This window comes from Choloepus didactylus, chromosome 1 (genome assembly GCF_015220235.1).
Source record: "Choloepus didactylus isolate mChoDid1 chromosome 1, mChoDid1.pri, whole genome shotgun sequence".
In the NCBI taxonomy this organism is placed as follows: Eukaryota; Metazoa; Chordata; class Mammalia; order Pilosa; family Megalonychidae; genus Choloepus; species Choloepus didactylus.
This window is the reverse complement of record NC_051307.1, coordinates 38,310,903-38,324,312: the sequence shown is the minus strand read 5'-3', so window position 1 is coordinate 38,324,312 and position 13,410 is coordinate 38,310,903. Positions and strand designations below refer to the sequence as shown.

The window sequence follows — 13,410 nt, the reverse complement described above, 5'->3', positions numbered from 1 at the left end:
ATTGTAGTTTTAATTTGCATTTCCCTAACAATTAATAATGTTAAGCAAATCCCAGTGTTTATATGCCATCGGTATATATTTCTTGTAGGTCCCATTTTGAGCCTATTTTGACTAAATTATTAAAATTTATAGATATCTAGCATGTATGGTAATCTGCCTTTGAGCATGGGATTGAAGATTCTCTTGGAAAAGAAATGCATCCTCAGAAACAGGAACTCGGGGAATTTACACCTGAATCCATGGTGTAAGTGTATTAAAAGGCGATTTCATTGAAAATTTTATAAGGCACCGGGGCCCTCATGGCACTACCTGAATCCTGCCTGTGTTAATCACAGCAATAAATTTTCTGTACCTTTACATGGAATATGAAATATGAAAGACTCCAGTATACTGGTGACTGTTTCCACTAGGATATATTTACCTAGAGAATGAAGGAGCTGCCAGAATCGAGAGGTCATAGTGTCCAGTGTGATGAGCAACAGTCAGCAGAAATGAAATTGTTGTCTATCAAACATGGCAGCACCTGCAGGTATTTTACAGGGGGTAGGGCTTTGCAGGAAAATGATGGGTCCATGTAGCACTCGACCAACCTGCTACTTAATGCTTGCAATGCCTCATAAGGACACCAAGAAAGAAAAGATGGGATATTTTATGGAGAGTTGGAAGTCCTAGTGTTTACAGGCTGTTTTTTCTATCAATAATAACTTTTCTGTCAATCTATTAATTGTGCATTTTTATGTCATTTTCCTTTTACCTCAAAATAAAAAAAAATATTAAAACCATAGGAGAGAATATCTTCAAAGTGCATAGAGAAAATGTCCATCAACCTAGGAATCTATATCTTTTTAAACTATCATTAAAGAGTGAAATAGTTAAAATAAGCAAAATAAAAATACTTTTAGCCAAATGATTTAGAGTTTAGATTCCGTGCTTAACTGAAGACAACGAAAACATATGCTTCAGTAACAAGAAAATTATTTTTAGAAGGAAGGAGTGGGATCCAAGAGACACTGAACCACATAGAAATCAGGATACATGTTGGTAAATCTAAAAAATCAATTACTAAAATAACAGCAATAATATTATTAAGGATGATTATTTAGTTTGGGGTTAAAAACAGGAGAGCACAACTGCATTCATAATTCCTGATGACAAAAATGCTAGAAGAGGCAAACAGATTAAACTCTTCTATGGCCTTCAAACTTTTTAGGTGGACAGAGATTATTGATTGTTAATTCAGGTATGAATGTTAAACATTTTAACATTTAAATGAAGAGCAATGGAAAGGGAAATGGGTAGAAGTATTCAAATAAAATATTTTGTATTTTATTTGTATTCAAATAAAACATTTTGTGCAGTAATAAGATAGTTAATACTCTTGATGTGCTAACATTAAAATTAACTATTAGCCAAACCCTTCTATTTGAATATCAGAATATAATGAACAGCTTATATCTGCTATAACACAGTACCATTCTCAGTAGAATGTAAGATCACTGAAGGCAAGGACCCTTGTATGTTTTATCAATATTTAACAGAGTCAGCATCTGATCAAGATAAAGAACTTGTTCAAAGGAATAACACGATCTTGTATTCTAATGTTTCTCTGCCAAGCTGAAGGACTTAGAGTAAATTATTTTGCTGTTCTCCCCCTACATTTCCCCATTTGTAAATTGTGACTATCTACATCCTGTATCTTTTTTTTCTTTATCATAGGGTTTTTGTGAATATTAAATTATGATGCATATAAATCATGAGACTGTTAGTTACATAGTGTACATTCAACAAATGTTAGTTATTATTCACAATAATTGATCACTCATAATTGCAGCAATTTGGTTTGAATACCTACCATATCAAGAAGCATAGTCTACATTTTATATAAATGATTTATTTTTTATTAAATAGGAATATTTACATTAATATTAAGCAAATACTGTAGCAATCTATTATATAAAATAAGTTTATTGTTTCATTCTTAAAATACAAGTCTTCTAGCTCAAGAATCTGGGTTCCAGGATTCGGCTATCTTATTTGTAATTTCAACCACACTTCACGTTTTAGATAGTAGAGCACTTCATTGTCTTCTTCCTAGAATGAATGCAAAAGTTTGATCATACTTTTGACACTTGACTGTAGAAGTTATCTGCTAGTCACCTTTCCACCTTGACGGCAAATCCAATCAGCTTAAGAGCATTTTAATGTACCTATGTAAGTCCTTAGAATTTAAGATTAGGAGAGAAAGGCAGGTCTTGTGACCTCCATAATTGGTATTCAATGGTTATTCTGGAAATGATAGAATTAGTTTAGTTTAAGCTGCAATTTGATTGAAATGTTTTCCAGCTTAGAATCGGATATTGTTCTAGCGCCTATGATGTGAGGAAGGTTATATGCAGTGAGTTCCTAATGCAAAAGAATGCGGTCAAGCACAGTCATTTTATCATCAGTAATCAGAGGAGGTTGCCCTAGATGTTTTACTTTCTAATGTTTAATTTAAAAAAGAAAGCTTAAGTGTAGAGTACACATGACTCAGCTTTTTGATTTAGGAAAAAAAAAACGCAATATTTTAGTTCATGCTGACCTTGAGTCAAAAGCTTTAGAAATTTGTGAAGAATCTGATCTGAGTGGTTTGGGGGTGAATGGAAATGAAAGAGGGGGAAGAGCTGCTTTTAACATGACCAGATGGTAATTTTTACTAGTTGGCAAGTTACTAAAAAGCACATTTTCTGAAAGGAAAGCATACATTATAGACTGGCACAATGAAAAGTGTTAAAAGCGTCCCAAAAATAGAAAAAAAAAAATTCCTTAGCTTTGAAGTAAAGTTATGAAAAAGCTCATAGAGTGTCTCACTATCTGTAGGGAAAAGACAGTAATAAAAGACTAAATAACCATAAAATCAGAGGTCCTGGAGTAATTACAAATGAATTGATAATATTTCATTTCTGACATTATCTCTCCAAAAACCTGAACTATGTTCCTTATATGCTAGTTCAAGGATAAACAACAAACTAGGCATAACAATTTAATACACCATTTTCTTGCTCTACTGAGACACTGACAGTATCACTAAACTATACCCTAGATTTCTCAGTTAAATTACTGAAATCAACTAAATTCCAGTGGTCACAGTGCTTGACACTGTGCAGGCTGCTATTTTATTTGTTAATTGTTTCATTTAAGTTCTCTATGCACACCAATAGTTTAGCAATTATGTTACCTGAAAACCATTAAAAATCACTTGACAAAATACAGAAAACAAAGATATTTAAATGCTTATTAACAATTATTCCATAGTTAGTTTTGTTTGTCTTATTTTTGGCATAGCTATTCTATGTCAACGTAATAACTCATAATCCTTTGACTATTCCTATAGTGAATCTGATGTGCTCTTTCAAGCACATTAGCAATCTTTAAACATTTGTAGTAATGGAATATCTAAATATTTTCATCTGGAAATGACTGTAACATCATTTCATGGCCACACCACAAGTTAATATTAAAACACTCTTGCATTTTTTAAAGACTACTGCAAACATTTTATAACATCGAACAGGTGCAATGTATTCTTCAAAGTAAGTTGTATGGATGAAAGCAGAACAGAGTGCATTGTTGAGCAGTTGCATAAGCAATATTTAAAAATTCATTGATTGAAAGGAGTTATCCAACCAATTATTGAGTTGATTTCTCTTTTGCTCTAGTTCATGAACTAACCAGTACAATCAAGGGGAAATGACCATCATGGCATGCCATTTTGTTTGTTTGTTTTGTTTTGTATTTTTTTTTTAATTGTAAGAAACTCAAAATGTTTCCTCCTTATTTGAGTCTTCAGGAGCATGATTGGAAAATCACTGTAATACAGATTAGGATCTCAAGATACACCAACATTTAGCATTATATAGAAGGAGCTGAGAGCATTTGAATATTTAGTGTTATAAGAGAAATACAGGGATTTTTAAATACATCTCTTGCATATATCTAATGATTTTTCTATACTGTGTTCATTTAAGTGGGTTGAACATATCTCATTTTATTTAATATAGCATAGTAGAGGAATAACATTAATAAAAACAAATTATTGTCTGCATGTATGTACCATAAACTGTCCTGAGTATTATACATGGATTTTCACAGGAAATTTATGAGGCAGAGGGAAGTTAATTATCATAGCCAATTAACACAACTAGTAAATGATGGAATAGCTGGGTTTCCAACCCAGCCAATCTTGCTGCAGAGTCTATTTCTTACCACTATATCACACTGCCTTTCTAAGAAAATTAGAATAATGTTGTCTACACTGATTTCAGCTTAATTAGTAGCATCTTTTATAAGTTGAATTGGTTCATTTTGCAAACAATACTGAAGTTCACTTAAATAAGAATCGATTCCACCCAAGATCCTACTCTTGTTTATAACTGTTTATTTCCTTGGTGACCTTTTATCCAATTGTATGCAAAACATATGTACACACACATGCCATCTGAATTTTGATTTACCTAAATAGGACTGTGTTTTATATACCATTCTAAAATTTTTCTTGATGTAAAAACTCATGGAAATCTTTCCTTATATATTAGGTCTTGATAGTAAATTCTGTGGAGCTCTTTCTGCTCCACCTGACATACTTCACTATTCATTCTGTTATAATGTGGCTCTCTCCTGCTTCAGGCTGTCTGATTTTCTGGTACAGGCAAAAATAAGTGCAGGCAGAGATGGCAAACTGCTAATCTATGCCAGGTCCATTTTTAACTCACAATTTTATAACAATTCTTCCTGATAATATAATTTTGAATTTTCATATTGTATATTCATTTTGATGACTCTAAGGTGTAAGGCTGCTTTTCCTTGGTTTTGTTTTATAAACCAGACTGATATTAAATCTTCATATGTTTGCTAACTTTAATAAAGCACTTTTAATCCTCTTTGTTTTTCCATGAACTATTATATTATATAATACTCCTAAGGGAATTCTTATGTTAGGGACATGTCTAGAAATTGATTAATTCAATAAAATGATATTTGTGCTTCTCAAACACAGCTTATAATAGCAACTGTGTCAATAATGTCCACTCGATATTAAACTGCATTAACATTTACAGCAAAAAAAGAAAAAATACCAAATATATAAAACAGTTAATAACTCTTCAGGAGTTTCAAGTTTTCAAAGGTCAAGTTGAAAATAAGCCTGAATACTTCTGGAAAAAGATTTGCTTTTCACACATGTTGACACACACTTGAGCTTTGCTCAAGCTGTGTGAACATTATGAATAATGTCTATACCAAAATGAAATTTGAAGGTGACCTATAGAATTCACTGATGGGTCAGAGGGGCTCTGGATGGGGAGAGGGATGAAATGATGAGAGAGTGTAGAAGTACGTGCAATAGTTTGGCTACTAAGGATGCTTCACACACTCTCTCATATTGTTGAGGATTTATGAGAAGTTGCAGGTTTGTTTTGTTTTGTTTTGTTTTGTGGCATTTGTGCCTTCAAGTTGCTTATCATATTTAGGGAATTCCCTTTTAGTTGTTATGTCTTACTTTTTTTATTTTTCTTGAAATCAATAATTGATTTCTTTAGATATAAAAAGATCTATTAACTTCAGATTATGTTCATTACAGAATTTCTAAAATAACTTTAACTTTTCTAAAAAGCACTACTGAAATCTTTAAAAACATTAAACAAGATTATAAAGTATGCTTCACGAATCTACTACTCTGATCCATCCTTCTGTCTCAGTTCCGGAAAACTCCATTAAGGGTTAACTTAATTACAAATTATAGACTTCGGAAAGAAAGGGTTTGGACTGGGCCACTATGTGCTTTAATTTTGTCCATATACTGGTCTGACTCTGCTTGTAGAACAATATGAGGAAATACTGGGACTGACCAAACTTTTGTGAAAGATGTTTGTAAGAGCGGCCCTCTAAAGCCGGCTCATTTTAAATATCAGGCTTGATTGAGATGGGGCATAATAATGCTCAATTTAATTTCACCTGGGGTTAAATAGATAAACTGTGATTCTTTCTGATAAAATATAGTGGTACCTTGGCATTCATCATTAATTGGTTCCAGGAGGTGCAATGAGTACCAACAATGACGAGTACCAAACAAATTTTTTCCATAAGGAATAATGTAATTAAATTTAATGCATCTCCAAACCAAAGACAATGACATTTTTAAGGCAAAATGTAAAAAGATATAGCTGTATATCATTACTTTACATGATAAAAAAACCTATAAATTAATAGATACTTAGATTAAATAAAATAAAATCTTCATTTTACCTTTATTGAGACGAGTCCATGGTCTAATGGGATGGGTGGGAGGAGAGTGGTGAGGGAGAGAGGTTACATGGAGTGTTGCTCAGAAGGAGAGTCCCCCTCCAATAGAACATCAGACACTTGCACTTCAGGTTTTCGTTCTCTTTCCTGCCTTTTCTCAACTTGCACCACAGGTACTGACACACTCTTTGTTACCTTCACTAAAAACTTATTCAATGAGGACCGTTTCTGTCTTCTTTTCAGAATTTCTTGAAAATGTGAAGTTGTTGGTCATTCAATAAATTCACATTTCTGCTTGTCAGAGCTTTGTCTGGATGATTCTTCTTGACAAACTTTTAAACTTCTGCCCATTTTGCACACATTTCTTTTATCAAAGAACTGGGGATATCCTCCCTTATCTTCTCCTTACCTGAGGAAATCTCTTCAGCCACCTCTTGTTGCTCCTCCTTCTGTAGTTTCTGCAGCTCCTCAGTGCTGAGCTCTTCATGATGTTCCTCCAACAACTCCTCAATGTCAGCCTTTTATATCACTTCTTTATTCTTAATAATGATGGGGACCATTGTTCTAGGCATACTATATTCCCTATTAAGATTAGTAATGTGAATACCACTCTCATATCTGCCTGCCTATTGTTTCCTTTTTTTGCTCAATGGTGGTGTGAAGTAATTTTCTGCTCAGTGCTATCATTGCTCATTTTCTTAGGACCCATGATAAGGGAAAAAAAAGCACAAAAATACACAAAATAATCACAGAAGCTAAGATAAGTCCACAAGGGGATGTGCTTATGGCAAGAGCTACTATGTAACTAATGCGTGTGTAACTAACACTTTGTTTCTGCTGGAAAGTGTAATGAGTGAGTCACAAGGCAACTGACACTTGCACATTGAGTAACAAACAAATGACAAGTCCTGGGACAAAACTTTCACATCAGAATGTGTTGAGTAACAAATTCAACAAATTTCAAAGCAGTTGAGTACCAAGCTACCACTGTATTGTAAATCTGTGCTGTTTTGAAACTATTATGTACACCCAGGAAAGACTATGTTCTTTAATGCAATCTTGTGGGGGTAGACTTATTATGGGTGGGATCTTTTGATTAGGTTGTTTCCATGGAGATGTGACCCACCCAACTGTGGGTGAGACCTGATTAGATTATTTCCATGAAGGTGTGATCCCACCCTTTCAGGGTAGATCTTGATTAGTTTACTGGAGTTCTTAAGAGAGCTAAGAGCCAACACTGTTGCTTGGAGAAAGACATTTGGAGATGCTAAGCTAAGAGATGAAGCCCATAGTTTGCCCTGGAGAAGCTAAGAGAGGATCCCCAGATGCTTTGTGAGAAATGCTCAGGGAGAACAAGGAAGGATGCACAGGAGCTGAGAGAGAGAAGCTAAGAGAGACAGAAGCCCAGAGACATTTTGGAAAAAAAAAACAGAATTCAGGAGCAAAGGGCCAGCAGATGCCAGCCACGTATCTTCCCAGCTGACAGAGATGTACCCTACACCACTGGCCTTTCTTCAGTGAAGGTATCCTCTTGTTGGTGCCTTAGTTTGGACATTTTTATGGGCTTAGAACTGTAAATATGTAACCTAGTAAATCCTCTTTATAAAAACCAATCCATTTTTTATATTTTTCATAACAGCAGCTTTAGCAAACCAGAACTAAAATGGTTCAAGCTTTTTCTACTCCATTGCTAAAATGGGAATACGAAATTGAATTCTTCTTACTTTAAGCTGGAATGTTGCTATGGAGGTAGATGTGGGAGTTTTATTTATGCTTTTAAACTACATAATAAAATAAAATATATATCTCTTTTCTTATTTATTGTGTAATTGTGATTTTAAAAAAAGATTAATTATGGCAAGTAATAAACTCTTAGCATTAGTCCCTTAGCTATCTAAGCCTCTTCTTGCTAGCAAGATTCTGTAATTCTAAATGAGAGGTCTTTCTTGCTTAACTATGTCATTTTGCCTCATTTAATGTTTCTTATTATTAAGCAGTGGTGATTGGTAAGACAGGTGCAACAGTGAAGATTCCTAAACTCTTGGCTTATTATACTGGTCCACATGAGAACTGGCAGGCAGCTACCATGCCCAAGGAACACACAGGCACTATGTGGGTGACCAATTTACCAGCTAATTCCTTTCCCATACTTTCTCATTCTTCTCAAAGTGTTCCCAAACTCACAAGACATCGGAAAGATCATATGTTGCTTTGTCCACCAATACTATTTACTTTTATTTGCAGATCACTTTTCTTATTGTAAAGCCCTTAACACACAGGACCAGCTACATGAAAATGCAGGGGCCCTTGTTTAAAATTTTTTGAGAATTATAAGACAGCAACAGCAAAGAATTAAACCAAGTGCAGGACCTTTCCAAGCATGGGGCTCTGTGTGACTATACAGATTGTATGCTCAGGAAGCTGGCCTGGGGGGCACACAGGATTAATCTGGAGTGTTATCAGAACAGTATTTTTTTAGCTAAATCTTTTGCTCCTTATATTCAAACTCCAATTTTGATTGTGCCTTATTTCATTCAATACTCTGCAGCCTTCTCCAACTCATTTTTATGGATCTTAGTGACCAAACTATGTTCTCATAAATCCACTAACTTAAGATTTTCTATACCTTCTATATAACATGTAATATTTGAAAGCAGTCATCATTTTATCATGCCTTTATCATTCCCTAATCTTATGCACTATAAATAAAAATCTAATATTTTACATTTCCTTCCTAAATGACAGAATATTTTATTCTGATATACATCAATCCATCGTTACTCCATCTGCTTGGAGTCCTTGATAAATTTCTGATGTCCTTATATTATTAAGCCAATTACATATTCCTTCACATTATTATTTCTTGAGCAGCACTCTCTGTTCAGGTCCCACATAAAAATATACAAATAAAACTATTAAATCAACTCATGATTTAATTATGTCATCTTTTTATTTGCCCATATGCCCGTGCACATTTGTTCTCTGAAACTTTAGTATGGAACACTACATAATTTGAGTTGATCAATAGCATTAGTATCTGCCTGTGCCTCAGTTTGAAAGCATTCTTTAATTGGACTCCAGCTTTTCCTTCATAACATGCACCCTTGTCTAAACATTGCGAATTTCCTGTTTTCTTTCTCTACTTGTGTAAAGTGCCTGCTCTATTTCTGGTTGTTCTGCCTACCCAGATTTCCTTGCAATTGAAGACCTATTGTCCCTACACACTCTTCACTAATCTTTAGTTAATAGTTGCTCTAAATAAGATTAGAAATGTGTATATACTTTGTAGCTAAGTTTTAGCACACTTGTTAGTAATCCTGTCTCTTGATTCCCTCAGTAATACCCTCAGTACGTTTTAGTGCAGTTTGAACCTATCAAGTGACAGAAAATCAGCAATACTGGGCAGCCTGTTTCATCTAAGAATTCATCTACTAAGGGGTAGTTGAAGAGACCTGTGGCTCTTGTGACATTCTGGGAGGTTTTTCAAAATACAGTTATATTGTTAATTATGTCTCTGAAAAATCTTTTGAAAATACTCCTTTCATTTCACAGCCTAAACCTTAGACAAGGCCTTGATCACACCAGGCCCAAGGCACCATGCAGCACCCCTAACTCCACCTCTTGTCTCTCACCATTCAATTTCATCTGCACTTCAATTTCAGATTAATAGCATTAAAGCACTGCAATCCTAATGTGTCTTCCTGAATCGATAACATAAGTACCTCCTCTGTCTGAATTTGAAAGCCTCTTTAATTGGACTCCAACTCTTCCTTCCTAAGATGCACCCTTGCCTGAGCATTGTGAGTTTCTTTCAGTGCCTGCACTGTTTCTTATTGTGTTGTCTGTCCAGATTTTCTTATTGTTTAAGACCCATTCTCCCTATGCAGTCTTCAATAATTGTTTTTAATTTATATTTTCTCTCAATCATCTTTGAGCTTGTACAGTCTTTTTCGTAGCTAATAGAATTTCGTGTTTAGTTTTTCTCTAGGTTGTGTGGTATTGGATACTGGTGGAGACTTACATTGTTTTAAGATGCCTACTTTCCTTTACAAATATGTTAATATTCAAATAAAATCTCATTAAATATATAAATACTTAGAATAGTTTCTGTGCTGGTTTGGATGTATTATGTCCCCCCAAACACCATTATCTTTGATGCAGTCTTGTGTGGGCAGGAAATGTATTGGTGTTGATTGGGTTGGAGACTTTTGATTGGATATTTCTGTGGAGGTGTGATCACTCAACTGAGGGCAAGATCTTTCACTGGAAAATTTCCATGGAGGTGTGGCCCCACCCAGTCAGCAAGGGCCTTGATTAGTTTACTGGAGCATTATATAAGCTCAGACAGAAGATGTGAGCTTGCTACAGCCAAGAGGGACACTGAAGAATACACAGAATCTGAGAGAGTATCTGCAGATGAGAGACAGCTTGAAGAGAGCCATTGAAAGCAGACTTTTGCTCTGGAGAAGCTAAGAGAGGACAAATGCCCCAAGAGCAACTGAGAGTGACATTTCTGAGGAATTGCAGTCTAGAGAGGAATGTCCTGGGAGAAAGCCATTTTGAAACCAGAACTTTGGAGCAGATGCCTTCCCAACTAACAGAGGTTTTCCGGACGTCACTGGCCATCCTTCAGTTAAGGTACCTGATTGCTAATGTGTTACCTTGGACGCTTTTTGGTCTTAAGACTGTAACTGTGTAACCAAATACACCCCCTTTTATAAAAGCCAATCCATCTCTGGTGTTTTGCATTCTAGTAGCATTACCAAACTGGAACAGTTTCCCTTTCCTAAAATTGTCTTTGCCTTACAGATCAGAAATAAGTGTTGTTTGTAAAAGCCAACTTCTTGATCTTTTCTACTCAAAATGTTGACACATAAGTGTACATAAAAAGGCAATAATATATGAAATGATTGTTAGAGAGATTCATTAAAACCTTGATCCATTAAAACCTTGGTGAATCACAACTTTCCTTGGGAAGGAAATAAAACCCACCTGAGTGATTGCAACATAATTTGTGCTTGTTATAATCAAAATGAAGCAAATTACTTTATTGCAACAGAGTTCAAATTCTGCAAAATACATTTAGAAACAATGTATAAAATATAATAACATGAACTAGAAGGAATTATACCTAGTATTTTTCAGTAGCTACATAAATATACCTGCTCTCATTAGGAAGTATTGACCCTTTGTAGAAAATGCCATAACATTCACTGTTAAGGTTAAAAGAGAAATATAATTCTATGAATTCTATATAGACATAGGTGTCCAGAATTTAACTGTTTCTTGATAACTTACAATCTAAGTAGTTTACAGATCTTTCTCCCACTTTTGGTCAAGATTCTTGTGAATTTATGGAATGATTTATAATCATTTCAGTTCAAATGTCAGGGGACCATGGAAACAGATGGTTCTAGGGATTAATATATGACAGATAAATGGCATGAACAGGTGGTACTTAATGCCGTTACACATATTGGTCACTTGGGAGTGTTCACAGTTACCGGAGTGAATACCAATTAGAATAGTGTCTACCTAACTGAAAAAACTAAGTCAAAAGACACCACTTAGAAGAATGCACAAAGAAGACAAAAGATGCCTTTAATTCAGTTCAGATTTCAATCAGTCAGCACAAAAATCAGTCCAGCAATAAGTTAAAGTTTGTAGATAAAGAGATTAAGGCATGATCTCTGCCTTTGACATATTCTACTTTTGAGAAGAGATCTTCAAACTTACTAGCACAGAATAGAGGACAGACCTCTGCAGGAACAAGACAAAGTTTTGACCCTGAGATTTAGTATGATGTTCAATAAGGTGAGTAATGAACTTTCTTAGCCTCAGTTACTCAATTTTTAAACTATTAAATATTTTTGTATTAGATATTTTGTAAGTTTCCTTCAGACTCAGACTTTTAACAAGGTTGACTTAGAACAGTTTCTCTTCTCTTGCAGCCTGTGTGCATTTCTCTAGCCTTCTGGTAAATCTTCATCTTGAATGGCAATAAGCCATCAAGTATTTCAGAAACTTAAGGCCCTTGGATGTGGCAGAGAGCAGAAATTGATCATACAGTTTCTGAAAACAGAAGCCCTAGATTTGAATCGTTCATTCTCTACTTTCTAACATGTGGGCTGGAATTACCTTAGGGCATGACACTTCGTGAATCTCACTTTTCTCATCTGGGTTGCAGTGAAGAAAAAGGGAGTTAAAAATTATATGATAGTCCCTGGCACATCCACATTACTCAAGAAATGTTTGCTGCTGTTATTATTTTAGAATGCACTAAAGATGAACTTTTGATCAAGAGAGACTTGGTGGAGTTTAGATATTCTGTTGCTTTGAAAGATTATTAATGAAGATAGATTTCTGAAAGACAGGAAGGATGAAACGATTTTCTGAAATGAGAGGAGCGATAGGGCATGGGCTTCAAATTTAGAAATCAATTCTCAATTATCCACTGGTTGTGAAGGTGCGTGTCATAGGAGTAGCCCCAAGTATCTCTGCTAATGTTGTGACATAGGAAATGTGCCTGAGATTTACCTGAATCTAATTGATTGGTAATGTTCAGAATAGGCAAAAATGTAAGTATTCTAGATATTTGTAACTTTCCACTTAACTTAGTGGTGAATTTCACTCCTTAGAAATACAGGAAAACCTCATGTTAAACATTCCTTTCTTTTTTGGAATAATGCAAAGAAGTGAACTAGCACTGAATGAGAAATGTGAATATGTTTTATTCATTTTATAGTAACCCTTTGAGATGATAGATACATTTGAATTTCTTTAATACTCTTGCATAGAAAGGACAGCAGGCAATATTAGACTCCTAGGCCAATACATGTCACCTCCTAAAAATACACACAAGGCTTGAAGAGAGATGATTTGAAACTGTCATCATAGTTGAAAACTCCAGCTTCATACCTTGAAGTATTGTGAGTGGTAAATGGGGTTGTAGATGGAGGTATCATGGGAAATCATCTCTTGTGAAATATTAACTTCCATCATTTTTGGTGAAATTGGAGGAGCAAAAATCAGATTAATTCTTGGTAATTTTGATTCAGAATGTCAAACTGAAAGTGGTGCTCTTTTCTTTGGTTGATTTCCACTTTGGATTCCTCAGGTAAACTTAAGATT

The 13,410-nt window shown here is 34.7% G+C and overlaps 1 long non-coding RNA gene across 1 annotated transcript in view; it reads right to left on the bottom strand.

The window, feature by feature from the left end:
- Nucleotides 1-2,045: 2,045 nt before the first annotated feature.
- The window catches only part of LOC119531894, an 83,874-nt gene continuing 72,509 nt past the window's right edge, over nt 2,046-13,410 (bottom strand). The window contains exon 3 of the long non-coding RNA XR_005216441.1: nt 2,046-2,091. This is a non-coding gene — a long non-coding RNA (uncharacterized LOC119531894). The remainder of the gene's footprint in view (nt 2,092-13,410) is intronic.